Here is a 24,615-nt window from a genome sequence, read left to right on the forward strand (position 1 = left end):
TAATTATACGAAATGGAATTACTTGAGGGAAAATATTACTGTTTCTTATTATGCACAACAAGAGTAATTTTCACAAGTTACAGACGTCTTGTACCACCATATAACGAGTTGACATCTAATATCGAGCTGGATTAACTTCTGAATTCTTATCATGTTGAATGTGAGGATGGCATATTCGAACATGGGTACACACACCACATTTGAATATTAAATATTTTAATAGGAGCTAGCTTTCGACTCTCCTCACCCTAATGAAGCCCTTGTTTTTTTTTTTTAATATTGAACTGAAATAACTTCCATTTCTTTAAACCCCTCAAAATATAATAATTATGCAACGAAATTTCAGTTGTTATCAGAATGTCTAGCGGCTTTTTAAACTATTCGAAGTTTATTTGACAGAAGATTTCTAAAAAAAAAAAAATTGAATGTTCTCAAAGCTCATTCGTTAGAACATTCTGTATTGTTTTTTTTTCTTCATAAATTAACATAATCCAGAAGATGAAAATTAAAATACACAAATTTGTACTTTGTTTTGTATTACATCATGTATAGAATTTTAAAGTATTTCCGACATAGTTAACGTAATCAAATACGATGTAAATAACTATTATTTTGATAGTGCTTCATCTTTGACTTTCTTCTTGAAATCTTAGTTTTTTGTTTCTCTTCGGGCTTTTGTTGGGATGTCCATTTTTGGATTTAAGATTTCTTTTTAAATTCAGTCTTTAATCGAAATGTCTTCTTTTTACTATAAAATCTTTGTCGATTTCTTTTTACTTTGGATTAAGAATTAATCGGAATATCCTTATTCTAGGTTTACAATTTTATTGTGATGCCTTTTACTATAAAATCTTTGTCGATTTCTTTTTACTTTGGATTAAGAATTAATCGGAATATCCTTATTCTAGGTTTACAATTTTATTGTGATGCCTTTTTTAGCTATAGGCTTTTGTAATTTTTTATTGCATTGGCCCTTTTTGTTAAGGTCAGGATGCTAATAAATTCATTAATTGCAGTGGCGGGTGTTATGATCATACTAACTGTGTCTATCAGCTTTTTTTTAATTCACTGAAACTTTGTAATATTTTTAGCTCCCCTCACAGTCAAGTTTAGATCATTCCATGATTTCTTTTTTTCTTTTTTTTTTTAAAGTAGTTATGAGTCACACAATCTTAGTTCCAAGCTAGCGCTCTAAGCAACGGTTTGCACTTCTAAATAAGTTTGTATTTCTCGTCAATTCTCACTCCCGTGGTTAATATGGAAACTTTAATTCACGAATCACACTTGATCCTTTACAAAGGGCATGACCTAAAACACCATAGTTGCCGCTGGTCATGTCTAAAATCAGTTGTACTATAGATAGTTAAAATTTTGCTTTTGGAATTTCGCGCAAATCTACTCAAGGGCTATCTGCGCTAACCGCCCCTAATTTAGAAGTGATAGAATATAGAGTAGGCAACTATTCAACATCACCCACCGCCAACTCTTGAGCTACTCTTTTGCCAACGAAAAATGAGATTGACCATCATATTATAACGGTTCCACGACTGAAAGAGCGAGCATGTTCGGTGACCAGATTCGAACTTGCGCTCTAACCACCAGGCAGACAGTGTATCACAACAATAAACAGTTAGTATATAGTTTAGAATATATGGACAATTGGGATAATCATCGTGCTTAAAAAGTCTACTGTTTGAGATGTACTCATGCAGAAATTATCATTCAGACGTTTTTCGAGTCTAGGTTTTTAAAGTCTAAATATAAAGGTTAAACTTTTAAACGATAATAATGTTAATAATTTCAAATACGCTAAACTTGGATAAACTGGTTTCGATACCCTTGGTGGGCAGAGCACAGATAGCCCATTGCATAGCTTTGCGCTTATTAAGCGTAAGAACAACCAAACCATAGTATCGTTCAGTTCAGTTGATTTGTATAAAAGGAATGTTGGTTTTCAAGGCCATTTGTTTCGATGTGAAATATTATTATGCTAATCAGTTGTACGTTAGCTTTTTAATTCGATACTCTCACGCTTAAGCTAGACTGTATAGGTTAAAAAAGATACAACCTTACAATACGATAAAATGGTTAATTTTTGGTATTAACTTTGCTGAGCTTATGGAGCCAATTTAAAATGTCTAAAAGTTTGTATTGGCGTACACTGAAGTGGCAAGCTGATTAATTTATGTGTAAGTCTGAGAAGCTAATATTAGGTCTTTGGAGTTACCTCATTATTGCGGCTTAGGCCTAAATACTTGTAAGCATGGTTATCTTTGATATTTCTTAATAGCTGTTGAGTATTTTATTTTGCAAATAATGTTTTAGTAGGCCTTGAAAAGCAAATGTTGAAACATTGAGAATAAACCGCGCGCGTGTGTATGTGTGTGCTAGAGAGAGAGTTTGTACGCGCACACGCATTCATACTGAAAAAAGTTTCAGACTGATCTGTGTCATTTGTGAAGAGGGGTTTGACTGAAATGGTATTTCATTAAATAGGTAAATCAAACGGATTTGACTTTCGCTGGAATCGTTTTCTTTTTTTAGGCCCGCATTGGCCAGGTGGGTAGGGCGTTTGACTCGCAATCTGAGGGTCGATGGTTCGAATCCCAGTTCCACCAAACATGCTCGCCCTTTTAGCTGTGGTAGTAATGTGGAGATCAATCCCACTATTCGTTGGTAAAAAGAGTAGCCCAAGAGTTGGCGGTAGGTGGTGATGACTAGCTGCCTTCCCTCTAGTCTTTTACTGCTAAGTTAGAGACATCTAGCGCAGATAGCCCTGGTGTAGCTTTGCACGAAATTCAAAAACAAACGTTTCCCTTTTGTGGGTTTAGTTGGGATCGGATGAAGTCGCTTTATTCCGAATAGTTCCGATCTTTCTGATAAGCAAGGACTGGGTGGAGTCGGGGTGTTCTGAAAATAATTCGTGCATATCTATAGCTATGGTGGTGACGTCAGATACAGAACTCAATACTTTTTTACAAAGATTTTTATGACTGTCAGTCAGCAGGTTTATAATGCTAAAATCTGGTTTCGATACCCATGGTGGGTAGATCACAAATAGCCCTTTTTGTTCAACAACAACAACAAAAATTTATGACGGAAGAGTAAAAAAAAAGAGAAAAAACCTAAATAACGAAAAAAAAAATTGTATCTAAGTAAGTCAACTAAATCCCATTTTTTTAAATAGGTGTACAATTAATCTGTACGATTATGGTTTCTTCAAATTGAGTACATAAACTTTATTTGTAAAATACTTTAATCTGCTAAAATGTGAAAGACTGGGAACTTCTATTATACACGCCCCCCAGTGGCACAGCGGCATGTCTGCGGACTTACAACGCTAGAAACCGGGTTTCGATACCCGTGGTGGGCAGAGCACAGATAGCCCTTGTGTAGCTTTGTGCATAATTAAAAAAACAAACAAACAATCTATTATACACGTTTTTCACATGAAAACTGGATTGAGTAAAATATAAAGTAAGTGCTGTTTTTTTTTACACATAAATAGAAGACTGAAAGCACGTTACTGCTTTTAATTACCTTTATCTGAAACACTTCTTGTGCATTGGAATTATTTTGAAGTAATTAGTTTTTAAAACAAAATTTATATTTGAACAGTGGTACGTAACGTTTGTTTTCCAGACATTACGTGTTGCGCCCTCGTTCTAACTCACCTTTCCTCTACCATTAACTATTTAGGTCAACCCGAGAGTTAAGTTGTTTATCGTTTCATCTAATTTCCGTTCACGTGCCTTTCTCGCCAGGCTATGCCTTATCTGTAATCTTGCAAAGATTATTCAGCAATGAAAAAAATACATCACAAAATTACACCACTCTCGGCCAACTCTTTTTAAGCGTGATACAAAAAGTCATAAGCGCGACTAAATACAGCCGGTCTTTAAAGCTTGAAATGTACTTTCGTATGGAATCGTATACATTCCTTTACAAACTGTACACTGATGTTTCGCAAGAATAAATCTCTTCGTACATATCATACGAAAGAGGAATAATTTTAACAAGGATTTTTATCGTGCGTAAAAAAGTACTTAAAAGTGATAAAACCCAGAATATAAGCCATCATGCTTACTATGTACTTTTTATTTTATAATACTGTAAAACTTAAGTTTTATATATATCAACAAAATGTGGAAGAACACAATAATCAGGTTTCATAGATTAGTTTGGTGTTCAACCACGCAATCCCAACAATGGTTTATTAAGTAACCCGTATATTTACGTAATATTGGTTACCGGAAGTTCTCATTAAAGGAACTATAGAAACTTACCTACGACATCTCCCAAAATTAGCTCTTAATGTGTAAATAGAATCAACTAAGAAAAGCATCCAAAAGCAAAGCAAATCTATGATTTTTTTTGTTTGTTAAGAATTGGAAGAACTGGGAATGAGAGAAAAAAGTTAAGACAAGAGTCCATTCAAAATAGTTCTTCTGTATATTAACAGCTAGAATGTTATGTATGTAACTAGCGAAAACATCGCTTTTTAGAACGTACTGGTCAGATTTGACAAATAAACACAGTAATCTACCAGAAATTACCCGGTTTGAATAAATAATGTTAACACTGGAACATAAAATAATTAAAAAATATTTAGTCAAGAAATGTTTGTAAATCGTAAACAATATTAAGATTTAAAATCCTGAAATGCAATGGCTTAAGTTGTTGTAAGGGAAAACAAAGCATGTGGTCAATTTTCCTGAAATGCAGTGGCTTAAGTTGTTGTAAGGGAAAATGAAGCATGTGGTCAGTTTTCCTGAAATGCAGTGGCTTAAGTTGTTGTAAGGGAAAACAAAGCATGTGGTCAGTTTTCCTGAAATGCAGTGGCTTAAGTTGTTGTAAGGGAAAATGAAGCATGTGGTCAATTTTCCTGAAATGCAATGGCTTAAGTTGTTGTAAGGGAAAACAAATTATGTGGTCAATTTTTTGACCAAACGACCTTCGCCAGGATCTAAAGAGAAATATGTAATTTAGCTGAAAGTTGAAGACAATTTGATTTCCTTACACTAATCTTGACGATTTAGGTATACATTTACAGGCTTTATCACGTTGTAGCTGTATTTGTATGTTAATATGGACGTCCTACATTGAAATCTATAAACAACATTGATAAATTAAAAGTTTTACGTTACAAAGTGTCTAAACTAAGCTTTGTGAAATTAAGCAGGTAATATATCTAGATAGATAGTAAAAATATGCAGGTTAGATAACGTATGGAAAACAAAACCACATGACCATGTTGAGCATGATATGATGTAATACCCAATAACAAGCAGAAACATATCGACCCAAGATGAAATTATTTGCTTATCATACACTTCAGCGATTGACATTACCCCTTTTACATGTACTGTAATAAATAGGCTATGTATTTGTCCTCTAACAAGTGTTATACCCATCGAAAACATTCTTTACAGCATACCACATAAACAACTCCAGTCTTTACCTACAAACAACTCGGCCTTCTAAACTAGTACACACACATACATATATATCTACTGATAACACGAATGAACAAAGATGGCAACCTGTTGTTTGTAACTCTTTCAATAAGGTAGTGACGTCATATCGTTTGGTAAAAACCTCAATTAAAAAGAAGGATTTTTTTTTTAAATTTAACCTCGTTATAAATCATGCATATAATTTTACGAATATTGATTAACTTTTGGGTGTCATCATTCAGATTTTTCCAGTGATAAGTATTTAAGAAAACAAACGGGTGTTATATTTACTTAGACATTTATATCATCTCTACAGAAGCTTTTCGTACAAAGGCGATGAGAAAAAGCCATCCATCTGGGGGAAGTGACGTCACAGTGGAAGCCGTTTAGAAGCCCTCTATTCTTGTTTCTGGCGCTGAACTGAAGCCCAGGTGCGTTTATGTAGTTTAAAAAAAAAGAATTGTCACATAATACAGACGTCTCCATAATAGCTTGAAACTCTCTGTTTTCACTTTTCCTATCTTTTTTTACGCACATCATGCTTTTTTCATTGTTAAGATTATTTTCAAACTGAAACCTTGAAATCCAGGCAAAAACCTACGTTTTTAGTATTATGGTTGAGATTAATGACTTCTCACAATCAAATAAGAAGAAATAACCAATCTATCTACTAAAAAAATTGAACTAGTCATTTCTGTATAAAAAAACAATCTGTACTAAAAAAAGTCTCATCTGTTATTGTAAAGAAAATCATAATCTTGACTTCTGAAAAAGAGTATTCTACTAACTGATGATAAAAAAGTTTCTAATTACAGAACTAATACCAACACTATACTAAAGTTATCATTTTTCACCTTTATTAAAGAAACTTTTATCTTTTTTTTTATTATTAGAGCAAGTTCTATTTTCTGTTAATAAAATACTAACCTCAAGTACCAATAACAGCAATTCAAGTCTTTATTACTAAAAAAAGTAAGTTGTTATGTATATAATTACAATTTAATTATGATAACTCTGCATCCAAAAAAAAGTAACACAATTACTCATGAAAACAACACCTAATCTCTACTACCTCATAAAGATAATTTTTCATAACTACTTTTAAAGATATTTGATTTTATGCAACAAAAAAATGGAAAATTAATCTTTTGAACAAAAAGTGGATTCTGTTCTACAATGTTAAAAAACGAATTTCTTTCTAAAATTTGTTACAAGAAATATTAATACAAACGCATCCTATTAAAAGTCAGATTCTCTCTTCTCTTTCTAAAAACCAAATTCTGATATTTACTAATAAAAACAATTTCTATATGGTACGTATTTATAAACTGTAACTTCGAAATTAAAGCTTCGTACCTGCTACTGCTAAAAAGAAAAGTAGGTTCTAATATCTGTTTCTAGAAAATTATATTTGCTACTACTAAAACTCAGATTGTCCTTGCAACAAAAGTAAATTCTAACCCTTATTGCTAAAAATAAATCAAATACCAATATCGTGTTCTAAAAATTAAAATATCTACTACGAAAAAGCAAATTTGAATATTTACTAGAATAATGAAGTTCTATTCTAAAAAAAACAAAACATGTTGTGATCTCTACTTCTAAAAACATTATTATTTCTGCTACTAAAAAAAAGGATTCACTTTTTACAAAAGCAAATTCTAACCTATACTTCAAGAACATCTATTTATGATTTACAATACCAACAAAAATATAATGAAACAATTAACCTCTTCCATTAACAATCACTCTCTAATCTGGTTCTATAAATATAATTATAATACCTAATCATTAAAATTAAAGTTAGTTTCTTTTATGCACATTAGACATGCTACGTTCTGCCCACCAAACACATAATTTTAGTATTATAAACTTAAGTTCACTGCAGAGCCATCGGTGGAGATGGGATTATAAAGATTAATAAGAATAATTTTTATTCCCACACAATAAAACATAACCTATATTACTGAAAAGTGTGTTCTAATATTTACTTCTAAAAGAAAGAAAAAAACATTTAAACCAAAGTCAAATACCTATTGCTAACGAGTTTTAATTCTGAAAAATAAAATATCTTTTAATATTAATTAAATCTTTTAATATTAATTGCTACCGAAAGCACAATTTGATCTCTACGTATATAAAATAAATTGAGCTATCGGATATTTAATACCAAATCTAATTTATGCTATAGAAGATTAAATTATACTCTGTTCTACTAAAAATGAAATTAGCATTTTCTTCTTGATCTGGGCGTGGCTAGTAGTTAGTGTGTCGAAGCTGTGAATCCCAGTGTTTATGTTTTGCTCCCATTGCTCAGAAAAAAAAAATCTTCTCTGAATTTTGGCGCTGCATATACGCTATAAGAGTGAAGGTCAAATTCCATTATTTGGTCATACAATAGTAGCCCAAGAGTTGATGATATATGCTATTGTTTAACTTCTTTCCCTTTATCTATAAGTTTTAAATTATGGAGTCATACAATAGTAGCGCAAGAGTTGATGATATATGCTATTGTTTAACTTCTCTCCCTTTATCTATAAGTATGAAAAAATAAACACATAATACCCTATATCAAATTACTGAATCTTAATGTTTTTACTTACTCTGTGGTGAAAATATTTAAGGAAAGAGGATAGACTGTAAGAGAGTTTTAATTTTTTTCTTCTTTATCATTTCTCTTCGCAAAATCGTTTCCTTCATTTCATGAAAATATTTAATAATATCTTCCATTACTTTAAAGTTAGCCGGCAAGAAGTGTGGTCACAAGAGTAATACAAAGAACATTTGGAAAGTTAAGGAAACGCTGATTAGTCACTTAGATGTTTATGTTGCAAACAAAATAACTTGAAAGTCACATTACCTATCTAGGTTAATAAAATAAGGCAAGTGTGAATAAGATTAAACATACTGGTTGATAGCGTGAGGAAAGTTAAATAGTTAGAAATCTTGGTTGATAACGCAAGAAAAGTGTCAATAGGGTTAAACTTATTGGTTGTTAATGTAAAGAAAGTTTCACTAGGGTTAAACATACTGGTTAGTAACGTGAGGAAAGTGGTAATGGGGTGAACATCTTGGTTGATAACGTGACTCTGAGGAAAGTGACAATAGGATTAAACATGAAACATAAGCCAGAGTCACTTGTATGACAAGTTTCAACAACACGAGGAAATTATCAACATGGTTAAACAAGAAATTCCAGTTGAGTTCAGTTTTATGACAATCGAAAATCCAATTACATTTGTGTACGGAGTCACATTGTGCTAATACAATAGTAAATTAATAAACAACTTATAAGCATAAACATAACTTTTTACATGTTTTAACAGAACATTATGCTTGTGAATCGCTGTTTGTAAATGTACTATTGAACAATCCACAAATAAAAAACAAAGAATCACATTACCTGTCTTGATCGGTTGACAACATAAGGAAAGTATGAATATGGTTAAAAAGTTAACCCTAATGAGAAGGTCAGCTGTAGAACAATGTGGTTTAAGAATAAAATTGAAGAACAGTAAGTTCAATGTGAATTTTATGTCATTTGTAGGGTTAAGCGACAACCACCAATAAGGGTCACCCGACGATTGATGAAGCAGCACGAAAAGTGTGAAGCTACTAATACTAGCCCTAGGGTTTGGCTGATATCCCATGGAAGATGATATCAAAAGGAATCTCTAACAGGGGTCATTTGAAAATCCGTAAAAGGTTGACACGATTATCTGGAAAATCAACAAGTTTTTTTACCTCTTTAATATCCGGCTGGTATAACATTACAAGCAAGTTGTTTGGCTGGATTCATAAATTTGAAACAATAGCATAAAATACCAACACTTTGTATTTCTTGTAGATAATTCCAGCTGTTATAACATTAGTAACGAATTGTTTAGGAGAATCTATATAGTTAGCACAGTGACCTTAATGACCATTGCGTTTGATAACATTTCATCTGGAATAATGAAAACGAGTTGCTTAGTAAAATCAATCAAGTCGAAACAATGGTAAAAAAATCACCAAGTCTTCCTTATCTATTATATATATATATATATATTTCCATCTCATATGAGATTAAAAGCAGTCCTAACGTAAAATGGCTGTAAAGAGGTGTATATTCCACGAAGAAATACTCAGTATTATACACACTACATTTAAAAAATAACAGAAAAACAAAACATGAGCTTAGGATTTATTTTTTGTTCTAGAATATTTGTAGATTTAGTAGTACCTAGGATTCATGGTTCGTGGACCGTTGTTGCATAAACGCGTTCTGCACTCTGTGGCTGTAGACGCGCTATAGGAGTAACGGTCAAATCCCATTATTCATTAGACTTGCTGTTGACTATTTGTCGTCTCTCTCTAGTCTAAGAGATCAAAATAAGGGGCGGCTATGCGCAGACAACTCTTTGTGCAACATTGCACCGACAATTGTGAAACAAACAAACGCTACACCTTTTTTTAAATCTGCTTTCGGGTTATTTCGTTTCCAGTTAATGGTGATTTTTCACTTCTGGGCAAGAAGACCTGCTCGCTGGTCCGCAAGTTCTGCTGAATGATAGTAAAGTTAATTCAAATACAACAATAATAAATAAACAATACTAAAAATACATAACAGAATAATATTTATGATGTTAGAAAAAACACGTAGGTTCAAGAAATCAATTTAACACAAAGATATGATAGGGTATCGAATCTTTGTGTTAAATGAATAATATTGTGTTATTAATCCTCACCCTAATTCTGATTTGTAAATGACTTAAATAAAAATGATAATAAATACAATTCAGTTAATTAATCTAGTTCGCGCTATAACGGTTGTTGTTCGTGAAATTGATGAGATAAACCGTTCCTAGACCACCACTGTGCCCCAGCTGCCTGATGAGCCCTGGTATTAAGCAAAAGGCCTCGTCTGCACTGAATATGGCAGATGTAGTGTTACTGACGTATTATTACATATTCTTTTTTGCTTTCACTCTTAAATTCTTAGAATTTATAAAGGTGGCATGTGTGTGAGTTTTGTGTTCCTCTAGATTTGATAATTTCTATTCAAGAGCAGGGCATGTGCCACATATAACGGTGTACAAACGAAGGTCTTTTAAATCCCTCAAAAGTCTATTGAACCGTTGGGGCACAGCTTGTCAAAACTAAATAAAGAACCCATATTTAGCCATTGAAACGAAGTGAAGCTTTCTAATATATAAATGATCCAGCACGCGCTACCGCGGTCTTCCGCATGCTGAATGCATTGGACAACGTGTGTAGAGCTAAAACATATTCTGCTAGTTCTTTAATCCGGACCCAGGTGAAGCGTTAAATTGAAGCTTGACACTAGAGGGCCTAGGGAACCGTGGTATTTGGGGACAAGAACTCCGCGTAATGATGAAATATTGCTGTCAAGTTAAATAGATGAGAACAAGTAGGTTAGGTTCTCCTTCCTTCCACTGCACTTTTTTATGTAAATTTTATTGATTGTACTCTTTTTCCAGAATTTTTGGAAACAACAGGATTTATTCAAAATGCAGTCAGACGTTTCAGGTTCTTTGTTGAGATTGATCATGCCAAGCTTCTTTAAGTTTTTTTATACATATTTATGATGATCTGTGTTTCCCGTTTTCAGTCCCCACACTTGTGTTGAAAAAAAAGTCTGTGTGTGTTGAGATCTCTCTGGCAATTATTATTTTATATTCTTAAGATGATGTGTTTTACAGCGCAAAGCTACACAATGGGCTATTTGCACTTTGTCCACCACGGGGAATCGCACCGCTGACCTATCGGGAGACATTATATTTATAAATAGAGGTATTTTGACTTTTTATTTCAAGTTAGTAAGCGTCGAATTATTTATTTTTTTGGGGGGGGGTGCTTAAGTTATAGCTCAGCATTGATTACACAGTTCAAAATACGACACTCTTTTACAATTAAAGATATCCAGCGAGTGGATCTGCACGGTTTTATAACAAATAAATAATTTTCATAGCAAGAGCCGACACTTCCAAATAGAATGTCTTCCATTCCAACATAACGTAGACTTCATACAAATTCCTTTCTTCCATTAGTAGAACTGGCACTTCCAAGTTAAATGTCTTCCATTCCAACATAACGTAGACTTCATACAAATTCCTTTCTTCCATTAGTAGAACTGGCACTTCCAAGTTAAATGTCTTCCTGCTAAAGCGTGACATAGACCTCATACACACACTAGAAAAATATACCGTTCTCTGACAAAAGGACCTAGGCCTGTAACATGGCAGTTTGAAACAAAAATTGCGATCTAAATGGACAAAAATTTTCAAATTTGGCTTTTCTGATTACAAATAAAGAGAAAATGTATCTTTGTAATGATACCTCATTAAATGTTGTAGGTACTATAGTGATTGTGTGGTACAGGAGTATATCAGGGGTTTCTCTTTTCATTGTGTTACGAATATTTATTCTTGACCTGTTAATAGTTCTAAAAATGTGACGATTTGGCAATAAAACACGTGGTCTAGAAAACCGTTGTGGTTTCTCAAAAGTAGCAGTGCCTTGTGGCTTTGTTGCTCTCTCTATCATATCGGGTATCATTCATTCTCTTGGCCCGCCAGATGTGTCCTTCCGCTGGCCACTGGCCGGCTGGGTGATGCCTTTAAGTCCCAGTTGACGAACGTTGTGAGAGGGTGACTGGTAATGTGGTGAAACAACCCAAGACAGAGAAAACGAGATTTATTTTGAGCTGGAGACCTCGTTAGTAGACATTTCTACTTGGTTTACATCAGGACTGATTCTGTAAATATTCATCTAGAGAAAACAAAAGCTGAAGATCTAGTGACTGACCTAGGAGAGACGATCGTCGACTTGTCCACACAAGTACATAAACACACTGTATTTTAGGCTTAATATGAATAAAGTTTGTGTTCGTAGTGTTTTACTCTTTGTATTTGGTCCAGTTATTCCTAGACTTAAGCTCAGCCGGTGTACATTCAGCACTGTCCAATAAAAACCTTGTCTTCTTGTTATTAGTGGATCCATTAATTGAGTTCACCCAAATATGCCACATTTACATGGATAGAAATTTTTCGTCCATGATAGTTATGTTACATCTTTTGCAGCATTAAAACTAGCATTTCTAGTTAAGATTCCATTTAAGCTTTACAGCAATAAAAAGTCTCACAAACACTGTCCCAAACTCAATTATTAAAGTATTTCTTACGTATATAAAGAGGGAGAATTTTTTAGTTAAATGTATTAGTTACCCTGGAAGCAGGAATATTCTCAACACCTGAATACATGCTTTTGGTTGAAAGAGTTACTATCTTGAAAGCAGGGATTGAGGGCAAGAGGGAGGGAGCAGTGGCTGGCTGATTACGCGCTCCTTTAACATTTACATGAAAGTACATTTTCAAATAATACAGGAGTTGTTGACCAGACCGCTTTAAGGTAGTTATGAGTTAAAGAAATTGCCTGTTGGCTGCTCTATAAATCGTACTTTAGACTGATAATAGTAGTGTGAGCATATATTATGAACCCTAAATTAAGCTGAGAGTACCAATCTAAGCCTCAAACAAGATAAGCACGAGTCCCGATGTCAGTTAGCGACCTCTAAGAAAACAAAGCGTCCCTGTCTAAACTAATAACAGTTACTAAAAACAGACACTAGTAACAATTGGTGACTGTCATATAAAAAATATCATTTTTGATTATGGCGAAACATAATTGTCAAAATGATAATGTTAGATTTGTATATGGAAACGAGCTGAGTTGTAATTGTAACTGTTATTACTGTGTTTGATTACCATGACAGTTTTGCATTTACATAGTAATAAGCATACGATTCACAAAATAGTAGTCACGCAGGCTATTCTAGTTGAAAATCCATGCACAACTTGTGTGTGATTACTTCCTATAGCCCAGAGAAAGGGTTTCTGTTTGTTTGATATATCGCTAAGGGTATCTGCGCTATGCTCACCGAAGGGACCGAACCTCGAAGTTTAGCATTACAAGCCCTCAAGCTTACTGCTGAATAATTGAGGGGCACGAGTTAGTGGCAGTATGAAAAATATTTGTTTTCCAAACATTGTAATAAAACTACAAATTAACTATTTGTATTATTACGTCTGTGGGACTTTGAGTCTAACGTGGGTGGTTCTTTATGAAATTTGTATAACTTGCCTTGTACCTATGTTTCTAATGGATCTTGAAAGTTACGTGACCAGGTGTTATTTCTTTCTCTGCCACTCTATGCGAGAAGAAAGAGATAAATCTGATAGTTTCATTTTTTCTTGTGTTAACTCTCTCTAAAGAAAAAAAAAATAGATAGAGATCAAACTAAAATTAATAGTCTCGTTCTTTCGTATATTAAATATTACAAATATTAAGAACAAGATAAAGCAGATAATTTCATTCTTTGTCGTGTTAACTCATAACAAAGAACGAACTGATAGTTTCATTCTTTATTATGTTAAATATCATAAAGATTAAGAACGAATTAAATTCGACAGGTTTACTTCTTGTTTTGTTAAAATAAGAAATACGAACGAGATAGCGAATATGGTTTCATCCTTTTTTTTCTGTAAACCTAAAAGAAAAACTTGATAAAGCCTACACTTTCATTCTTTTTTGTCAGATCTAAGCAATTGGTCGTTTAAATTTTTGTTTCGTTTAAACTTAAAACAGAGCGAAATGAAGCCAATAGTCTTTCATTCGTTGCTATGTTATGTCTAAGAAAGAACAACAACATAAACAGCTACGAATATACAGACGAAATATTTATTTTATTATTATCTAAAAAGGGAAAAACATGGTAAAGTTAGTTGTCTTCTTCGGCGCTGTATTTTTGTAGGAAAGGAAGACAAATATAATACCGATGTTTCCTTCTTCTTCGTTTCTTGACGTGACGCCAAATATATTTCCGCTTTCTTCATCTCAGAAGAAGAAAACGAGATTTTCATCTATATATTCTGTTAATTCAAAAGGAGAAAGGCGATCGTCTCATTCTGTCAATATAAGAGAAACAAAAAGAGGTAAAACCGAAATCTCAACTAGCTGGTAAAGTGGTAAATTAGTACTTTAATGAAGATTCTTTATTTTATATCATATAACCAAATCTTAATTATTGTATGCTGTTCATTAGCTTTTGGACACCGTGCTTAGACCAATGGTAAGCGTGCCGGGCTGCAGCATGGAAGGTCCAACATTTAAGCCGTGATAACGTGACCACACTCCTCTCTTTGATCTATGAGTGCGTTACGAGAGTGGCAGCCAATCTAGTTTTCTTCTTCTTGTCCACCTATTCCTATATGATTTAGTTAATCTAGTTATTTGGTTCAAAGCCAGCAAAAAACCTTGAGGTAAGGGATGCAGATGAATGACTGCCTTCCCTTTGGCCAGTAGTTCAAAATTAGGGACGGCTGTACCTGAATTCTAGTGATCTCTGAATTTGTCGTTTATTCCATAACTGTAAGAGCTGATGTTTGCTGTTCTTGAACATCAACTTAAAGTAAGAAGAAAAAACGAAAGGAGTTGTAAGATTTAATATTAGTAAATTACTGAAATAATATGTAAAATACAAATTTGTTTCGGAGTGTCAAAATATATTTAGAGTATTAGAAACAATGGATCATGATGATGATAATGTAAACAATATAGCTCAAGTTCAAACACTATGACATGAAATGTTTAAAACATATAAAGAAGCTGGAGGAATGGCCCTTGGATGTTCAGTAAAGTAGGAAAAGTCTGGATATCAAACGAAACTTGAGCAGTTATATAAGGGAGGAAGATACAAAAACAATATGTGGAGAGAAGAGACAGAAACTCTTCTCTATTAAGATATGAATGGGACAAATACTGGAATAAAGTTTGAATAAAAAAGTTGAAAGATTACCAATATGGAATAAGCGAGAATATTATGAAAATCTCAGAGCTGGAGCCGATCAAGATAGAACTAAATGGAATGAAGACCAGGAAAACTTATTAATGTATTCAAGAAATTACCGGGAATGAAAGAGCAATGAAAAATTTAGCAGTTAGAAATCGTAATGGAGTAAAGATAACAAATGAGGCAGGAATTATGTTGAGATAGAAGAAGCACTTCAAAGAATTTATTAATAAGATAAATGAGGATGATGGAAATGGATAAACCTTGGACTTCCAACTGAACTGAACGTAGACTTAAATGAAATTAGCGTTGAAGAAATAGAAAAGGCAATCGGGAAGTTTAAAACCTAGAAAATGCCTGGAACTGATGGAGTTGCAGGTGAAATGCATAATGCGGATAATAACTATACACCAAGAATGTAGATGAAATTCAGTGGTGTGACTACAGAAGATGAGGACCCCGCATAAAAAAGTAATTGTGCCCTGTATATTTGTTCCCTATAATTGTGGCTGATTGATATCATTACCTTAACAGAATAGTAGGTACCCCAGTGGTACAGCGGTATGTCTGCTGACTTACAACACTAGAAACCGGGTTTCGATACCCGTGGTGGGCAGAGCATAGATAGCCCATTGTGTATCTTTGTGCTTAACTTCAAACAAACAAAACAAACAGAATAGTGGAACCATTAGTTCAAACAAATTAAATTGTATGTCTCTCCCCTTGTCGGCAATTTTAAAGTTTGTCAGGCCCTTTGGGCCCCTTTTTTGGCTCTCCCCCTAGCAGTTGCGAGGACTGCGGGGGCATACTTACGACGCTGATGAAATTGTTTAATAGCATATGGAGGACTGGGATGACATCTTATGATTGGAAACATGGAATTATTATAAAAATACCAAGGAAAGGGGACTATTTGGATTGCGGAAACTGGAGAGGAACGATCCTCACATCTAACGTTGCTAAAGTTTTTAGTCTTGTCCTTCTAAGTAGAATATAGAATACAAAAATAATTGGATAATAAATTGTAATATGAACATGGATGAAAAGACCAAATATTTGTGCTGAGACACGTCATACAGCAAAGTGTTGAACTTGGATTGATAACATTAGGAAGAAGACTAGATATAACACAATTACCCTGGATCATGTATTTGTGCAACATATTATAGAAGTAACACAATTACCCTGAATTAATAACATTCGGAAGAAGACTAGATATAACACAATTACCCTGGATCATGTATTTGTGCAACATATTATAGAAGTAACACAATTACCCTGAATTAATAACATTCGGAAGAAGACTAGATATAACACAATTACCCTGGATTTATAACATTAGGAAGAAAACTAGATGTACATGGATCGAACACATGGTGCGCAGGGACAGCGAAGAAAGGATCATCGAGCAAGCAGTTAAATTGAGACCTAATGGAACTTGAAGAACTGAGACCAACGTAGACTGGCACTACGAAAAGGGAAGCTGGAGATCGGTGGGATGATGTCGAGGATGTAGGTTGGGATCGACGTGCCTGAACTGAGTTCATAGAGGCTCTTTTGTTATTACGAATGTAGGGCCTTAATGGTAATAATTAACTTTACTATCATTCAGAACAACTGGCGAACCAACAAGTTAGTCTTCTTGTTTCCGGAGTGGGTCCAACAACGACAGGGTAAACGGAAGAAATTTAATTTAGTAATTCTAAGAACCCATGAATGAAAGTAAAGAAGAACATGCTATAATATGCCAACCCGCACTATATCTATCATATCCAGTGCCCACGAGGCTTTTCGCATAAAACCAGGGCCCAAGAGGCCAGCTGGGATACGACAGACACATAGTGATCTAGGCACTACATGTATATACAAAAAAGGACGTAAATGTAGGGATGGCTAATGTCAACTCTTCAAAAAATAATGCAAACAAGATAGTAGAGGATGACATTTGCATCATCCCCACGAAACAGCACAGGTACGTTAACAGATAAAAACAGGATAAATCAAACTCATTTGTGATTGAATAGTTATATATATTGCTATATGTTAATTCTTGCCTGTACTATTATGTAGGGATGATCAAATGTCATCCCTACTATCTTGTTTACATTATGATTGAAGGATTGATATTAGCCATTCTTACATTTACTTCCTTTTTGTAAAGTTTTTTATTTACTTGTTTTTTAATGCAGTGTTTCAATAGACATAGGAAGGTTGTATGTATAACCAAGTTTTAAGTACAATGAGGTTCCAACTGTAATATATATTGTTTATATATATTATTGGCAGATAATTCTTGTTTCACCCTGTACTTAAGCTTTTTAAAGGAACACCAAATTTCTGTAAAATAGCTTACTTTAAGGTCAGGGGTTACTGATAACATCGTTTACACTATAATTATGATTTTAAAAAAATTACTACTAGTTATTGATAATACTTATAAAAGCGGATACTCCGTTTGAAATCTCAGTGAAATTGGTTGACACCATTGTTTTGGTCTTTGAGTTATCATTGTAATAAAAGAGAAGAACAAGAAATTCAAACTTTTTGCTATGATATTTAGAGACATTCCCAGAAACTGTGATTCAGTCATTACTTAGATATTGTTATAAAAGAAAACACTGTATAGTATTGTAAAGTTCTGATGACCTGTTGAGGAGATATTTAAAATAACATTTTGATGAATAATCTGACCAATCCCTACATTGACAGTGCTACTGCATGCCTGATCATCAATAACATAACATGCGAACGATCATTTGACTTTTCAAGATTGTCCTTGCACTCCCACCCTTGGAGAAGATAAAAACTTTAAATCCACCATATATTTTCAAAAAATTATTGTTATCGATTCATCTTTTCAGTTTGTAAAATGTTGAATTTCACTAATGCCAACAGCAACTCACTCAATAAGCATTGTTATAAAAATAATACTTCTCAACTGTATACAAATCTTAAGCCTTGTATCCTCTCGTCCTATTATCTTCAGAATAGACAACCACAGAGAAATCAAAAATCTGTATTCTGTTAATTCTCAGATACTTTTGTCAACTTCAATAAGATCACTTCTTATCTTTCTTATCCGAGAGAAAGTTAAGATATATTAACCTATCTCTATAACATAACCCTTCCATTCCCATGTGGTATTCAGGTCCATTGATGTCCAGCAAATTAATTTAAAAGTATCTAATAAACGTAAGTTTCAGGAATGTTTTGCAGAGTATAAATCGAGCTCAGAGGACAAAGGAAAAAAACACAAACAAATGAACAATATTTATTTACATTAAGGTTTGTGTATTTACCACACTGGCCGCCTTCTGGTTCACAGATTGATTATACAGGCTGCTGGTGGAGTAAGAGAGATATTTTCTTACATACACAGGTGGAAAGAGAGAAATAGACATTTTCTTATACACGTCTGCAGAGGACAAGAATAAAGGAAAATCCTGTCTCAAGTCTGTACAGGACAAGAATAAAGGAAAATCCTGTCTCAAGTCTGTACAGGGCAAGAACAAAGAGAATTATTTTACGTCTACATGGGACAAAAACATAAAGAAATCTGATTTACTGCTCCAAAGAACGTTAAAGATGAACCAGAATCCAATGTTACATACGTCACCAACCATTACCAGTAACATTTATAGGATGAAAAAAAAACACTTCTGGCAATTTTTATACATAATTCTGTGTCACTCCTTTAAATGGGCACGCCTCTTTCCAGAGCAGACAGGCACAAGGCCAAAGTAATATGAGGTTCTAGCCAATGGCGTATGAAACCTTTATCTGAGTAAAGAAATTATTACATGCTTACAAAAATGCTACACTACACGCAGAAGAATTCCTGCACAAAAAATTAAATAATTTACCCGAATATATTTCACTAAAGACAAGTTCTAATCTAGTTATGAAAGAGTGAAATTAGCTGTTATGACACCCAGAAAAATCCTAGCAGCCTTCCTCTAAACCCTTTCCAATAAGTCAATACCCTTTCCTAGATAAGGAGACTAAAACTGTACACAGTATCACAATGAGGCCTAACTAGTGATTTGTAAAGAAAGATAACTTCTTTAGATTTGTAATCAATATGTCTATAAATACACCCTAAAATTGTATTAGCTTCATACTAACAATGAAACACTGCACGATGGCTGCAGTGATTTATGCGCCATTATTCCAAAATCCTTTTCTTCAGTCATAGTGTTGAGTGAGTTCCCTATCTATGTTAAATGTGTAATCCAAATTATGGTAACGCAAATGCGTTACTTTGTAGTTACTATAATCAAAGGTCATTTGCCACATATCTGTCCAACTTACCAATTGATTCAAGCCATTCTGTAGTATCTCAACATCCTCAGTACAGTTAGAAATATCCAATAGTTTAATGTGATCAACAGTAAACTTTAGCAGCACTAAAGATTCAAGAACTGACCCTGAGCGTCTAACTTGACTAGTCTTCATTTACAACAGCGTTTTGCTTTCTCAAATCCAACCACTCCACAATTCAATTAACTAGTTTTCTACATCCCCTTACCTAATATTTTGAATGCACCTTATCCAGAGTTTTTTTTTTGTTTTCGAAATCGTATTACACCAAGTACATACCCAACTAATTAATTCCCACACCGGGAATCGAGCCTTGGTATTCAGGATCTAAGAAAATCGGGAATATTAGCCACTAGACTTGGGAAGACTATATACGTAATATGATGCTGTTCAGGTAAAAAATACCAGTTCCATTAGTAATTTTGGAAATAATTAGAAAAATCACAAAAAATGTATTTGTTAACAAACCTAAGTTTTGAAGAAACTAGAGATAATGATATTAATTTGTTGAGAGCAAACACCTTCTACATTTGCAGTTAACAATAGTACGAATTTAATCATCTTATATTCAGAGCAGTATTACCTAAATAAGTAATTGCGTGGTGTTTCCAATTATCTCACAGATGCGCAGTCGGAATACAATCAGGTGATTGTACTGACCAAAGAAGATACTTATAGTTGTTGTCGTGTTCTTCAAATCATATTTGGGGAATGCAAGTATTGTGGATTATTTCGTTATTTTCTTAGAAACGACCTTTCCATAAGTGTGGAAATACAATATCGTTGAGTGAATATGAGAAACAAAACCCAACGACCTTTCCATAAGTGTGGAAATACAATATCGTTGAGTGGATATGAGAAACAAAACCCAACGACCTTTCCATAAGTGTGGAAATACAATATCGTTGAGTGGGTATGACAGACAAAACCTTTCAAGTACACTTTAGATTTCATTTGCCTTTCTAAACTATGTTAAAATACTAAACGTCTAACACTATTGAACTTCCTCCCAAAACTGAAGAATACAAAGTGCTTTATGTTCTACATTTTTAATAAGTACAAAATAATGAAACGTAACTCATCAAACCATAATACACTCTTTTAGAGTGTTCATAGTTTGTTCAACTAAATACTATTGAGGTCGTGCTTTTCAGTTTGAATTTAACTTCCACTGCTATCTGACGGTTGTAGACAATCGAATCCTGACAACTTTTGAAAGAATCTGTCAAATGGGAGACAATGTGATGTATGTTGCGCTACAAGTTTGCCCAATAATATTTTCCCTCAGTCAACCACCAGAACTTAACATCCTCTGTTTTGTTTACCTAACAGAAGATACAGACGTTTTTCTTTCGATTTGCATTATTGAGATTTTTGTAGCTTAACCTTGAAATAAGTGCATTTCTACCTTTAACTTAACCGCGGGTGGGCCTATGCGGGCCACAACCCTCTCACTCAACATTCAAACCCATCCATTTAGTCTGCTTGGGTTTTTTTTTAACTTCCCCTACGCCTTCTACCCGTCCATCGTAACTCCAGGCCCACCCAAAACTTCGTACCAGGCTACGCCACTGCTTTCTACATTTATAGGGCTCACACAACTACCTGACGTTTCACTTGATTAGTTTATCTTGTATATGAAGACAAATGAGTGTGCGGGAAAAGATATTCTAATAAAGTCGCATATATAGTTATTATTATACGTTTTGTACTAATTAAGCAAAGGCCCAGTAACTTTGTAGATCATACAATTTAAAGATTTTGTAACTGCTGTGTAGCTTACATCTTGGGCTCTTGAGTTATTATACTTATATATATATATATATATACTTTGCTTAAAATCCCTGTTGAAGATTTTTTCAAAAATTTCTTTCATCTTGAATTCGTTGTAACGAGGTTCGTTATAGCTCAGATTTACTGTATACCTAAAGACTTTTTGGTACTGCAATAAGAAAAATCAACCTCCGTGTTTCTCCATGAGTACTTTTACCCTAATCTGGAAATGGTGATGTTTTAAGAGACAAACCTTCCTGCACAAGGCTGACTAAAAAGGTTATTTCTACACGTGTATGCACAATAATGCACTATATAAGAATGATAAAATATGAGGCTTGCAGTTATTATTATTCCTTAACCCTAAAGTCGGGAGTCGATCATCCAAAATGTAATAGCTGATTTGGTCATCACAACATTCAACAAGTGATAAAAGTGTTACAGTTGCCTTCTGACAATAATTTGGTATCAGAGTTTTCGAACAATGCAACTTCTGGTTCATTGTTTCACCTCTTGCAGAGAAATATTCTCGAAGAATACAACTTCTGGCTCATTGTTTCACCTTTAACAGAGAAATCTTCTCGAACAATACAACTTCTGGCTCATTGTTTCACCTCTTTCAGATAAATCTTCTCGGACAATACAACTTCTGGTTCATTGTTTCACCTCTTGCAGAGAAATCTTCTCGAACAATACAACTTTTGGCTCATTGTTTCACCTCTTTCAGATAAATCTTCTCGGACAATACAACTTCTGGTTCATTGTTTCACCTCTTGCAGAGAAATCTTCATTTGAAAATGAGTTCTAATCCCCGTCTGTGTGAAGATGTTGATTAAATTTCATTCCTTTTCGCAAAGTAATTTGGTATGTCTGCGGACTTACAACGCTAGAAACCGGGTTTCGATACCCGTGGTGGGCAGAGCACAGATAGCCCATTGTGTAGCTTTGTGCTTAATTGCAAACAAACAAACAAGCAAAGTAATTTATCTATGGAAGCTCTGTGCTAACTAGACATCATACGCTAGAATAATGTAAGGTCATATTTATTCTAGTGTCATTTGCAAATGCAAGATAGGAGGGCGTGATGTTTGCATGAAATGCAGACGTTGTAGATGCAGTCACGATACGATTTCTATTCAAGATAAAGTGATCAGAAAGAGAGGTCATTCAAAAAATGTTAAAATCCAATCCAGAGAGGGCAAGAAAATTCAAAGCAGAAAAACAGTAATAATAAAATACGTTGTTCGTCTCATTATAATCTCTTTCGTTGGCTGATAAACTTAGATATGATTAATCAGATCTTAATCAAGTAATGTCGTCAAAAGTAGTAGAATAACGATTATTGCCGCTTGTGCTAATTGCGCAAAGTGTTTTAGATGACATGAATACGTCGAAAACCGTTCTTACAGTGCAAATCAAGGACAAAGAGAAACCTTGCTCTGGGAAGACTTTTCATCAACATTAATACAACCAATATTTTTGTGGATTCTATTACGTGTTTCGAAGCATAAGATCAAACCCTAAATTTATACAAAGTTTTATATGAAAAACAAAAAAACATGAATCTATGTGCGATCGACTCATGATTCTAGGGTTAATTAAATTAAATTGGAGGTTTGTTTTTTTTGTAGTTATGCACAAAGTTACACAATGGGCTATCTGTGCTCTGCCCACCACGGGTATTGAAACCCGCTTTCTAGCGTTGTAAATCCGCAGACATGCCGCTGTGCCATGGGGGCATTAAACTTGAGAGTCAAATGCTTTTTGATACACGTAAAGTTACTGTTTTATATTCCATGCGAACTTTCTGTGGGTTTTATTTATATTTTTTTTCTGAACCTCTTACTACTATATAACGAAAAAACAAAACAACAAAAAATAAGCAAACGTAATTCAAACAATACATAGTAATACTTCTCATATTGTCAATTATATATATTAAAAAAAAGGTTAGTTACAGTGCAATGCTGGAAAATGCAACTTCGTGAATGCTATTCTTGAGCTAATAGATAATAGCCGATTTCGTCACTTTTACGCTAAAGTATTACTCATATTGCGCAATTCCAGAAAGAAGACACGCGCCTGCACGTGTTTCAAAGTAAGAACTTGGTCTACAGCGAGAAGCACCGGCACGTGTGTGACCTCGTGAACACGAAGCTGGCCATATTAGCGTTGACAGAAAAGAGTGATTCATCTAACACATCACAAATGTTAGCAGCTTTCGTGGCCGCCGGGATGCTTTATTTATCAAGGTAGGGGAGGGGGATTATGCAAATCGATTATAATCAAAACTTCACTGAGAAAATTAATCATTATTTGTTTCTGGCTCTCTGTTCTCTAATGATCTCTCATGTAAAGTATAATACAAAACCGAAGCAACTTCAAACGTATTTATGAATTTGACAACCAATTTAGTCGAACATCTGCTTTTCTTTTCTAAGAAGAAAAAAAAAATAAACGCGTGGAAACTTGGGTCAGAGTTGACTCTAAGTAAAATGTACTATTGGAGTTTCAAACAAAAGATGTACAGACTGTTTGTTTTTCACTCTTAATTCTTATAAATTTCAACTATAATTGCCACTTTTCAGTACTAGTGGTTTACATACGTTGGTAAAGAGCAGATAAACAGTGCTTTGACTAAGTTAAGGTTTAGTCTAATACAAAAAGAGAGAGAGAGAACAAAAGAGCGAATCTCATTTTAGTTTCAAAGCGTTAAAAGAATATTTCGCCCAATTTATTACACCGTTTAATAATTGTAAGTTAACAAAACAAAAACTAGCAAATTGAAGTATAGCCCTTCCAAAAGAAATCGATGTTGAAAGTCTTCATGTATAATATAAAAACAAATTCCATTAAAACACATTTGGACAAGCCGTAAGTGGTAGGAATTAAGTTGGAGGTGCGTGAGTAAACCATAATTTTATTCTCTTTCGCTGAGGCCTTGTGTAGGTTAGGTTTAATTCTGAGTTTTGCTTAAGCCTAATTGCTATCATTTACAAATCATTTTTATTTGTTTTCTCTATTTCCACTTTTGGGCCCGGCATGGCCAGGTGGATAAGGCGCTCGACTCTGAGGGTCGCGGGTTCGAATCCCCGTAACACCAAACATGCTCGCCCTTTCAGCCGTGGGGGCGTTATAATGTAACGGTCAATCCCACTATTCGTTGGTAAAAGAGTAGCCCAAGAGTTGGCGGTGGGTGGTGATGACTAGCTGCCT

At 34.1% G+C, this 24,615-nt stretch overlaps 1 protein-coding gene across 9 annotated transcripts in view; it reads left to right on the top strand.

Moving 5' to 3' along the window:
- The window catches only part of LOC106467118 (headcase protein-like), a 94,721-nt gene that overhangs the window by 9,327 nt on the left and 60,779 nt on the right, over window positions 1–24,615 (top strand). For 8 of the 9 annotated variants that reach the window (XR_002612355.1, XR_002612354.1, XR_002612357.1 and 5 more), the window contains exon 2: window positions 5,773–5,887. The gene's annotated coding sequence lies outside the window, so the exon portion shown is untranslated. Of the gene's footprint in view, window positions 1–5,772; window positions 5,888–9,003; window positions 12,608–24,615 lie in introns of those variants that run through there. The other variant, XR_001291312.2, reaches the window with a different exon arrangement.

This window comes from Limulus polyphemus, unplaced genomic scaffold, assembly GCF_000517525.1.
Source record: "Limulus polyphemus unplaced genomic scaffold, Limulus_polyphemus-2.1.2 Scaffold2494, whole genome shotgun sequence".
Taxonomy (NCBI): domain Eukaryota; kingdom Metazoa; phylum Arthropoda; class Merostomata; order Xiphosura; family Limulidae; genus Limulus; species Limulus polyphemus.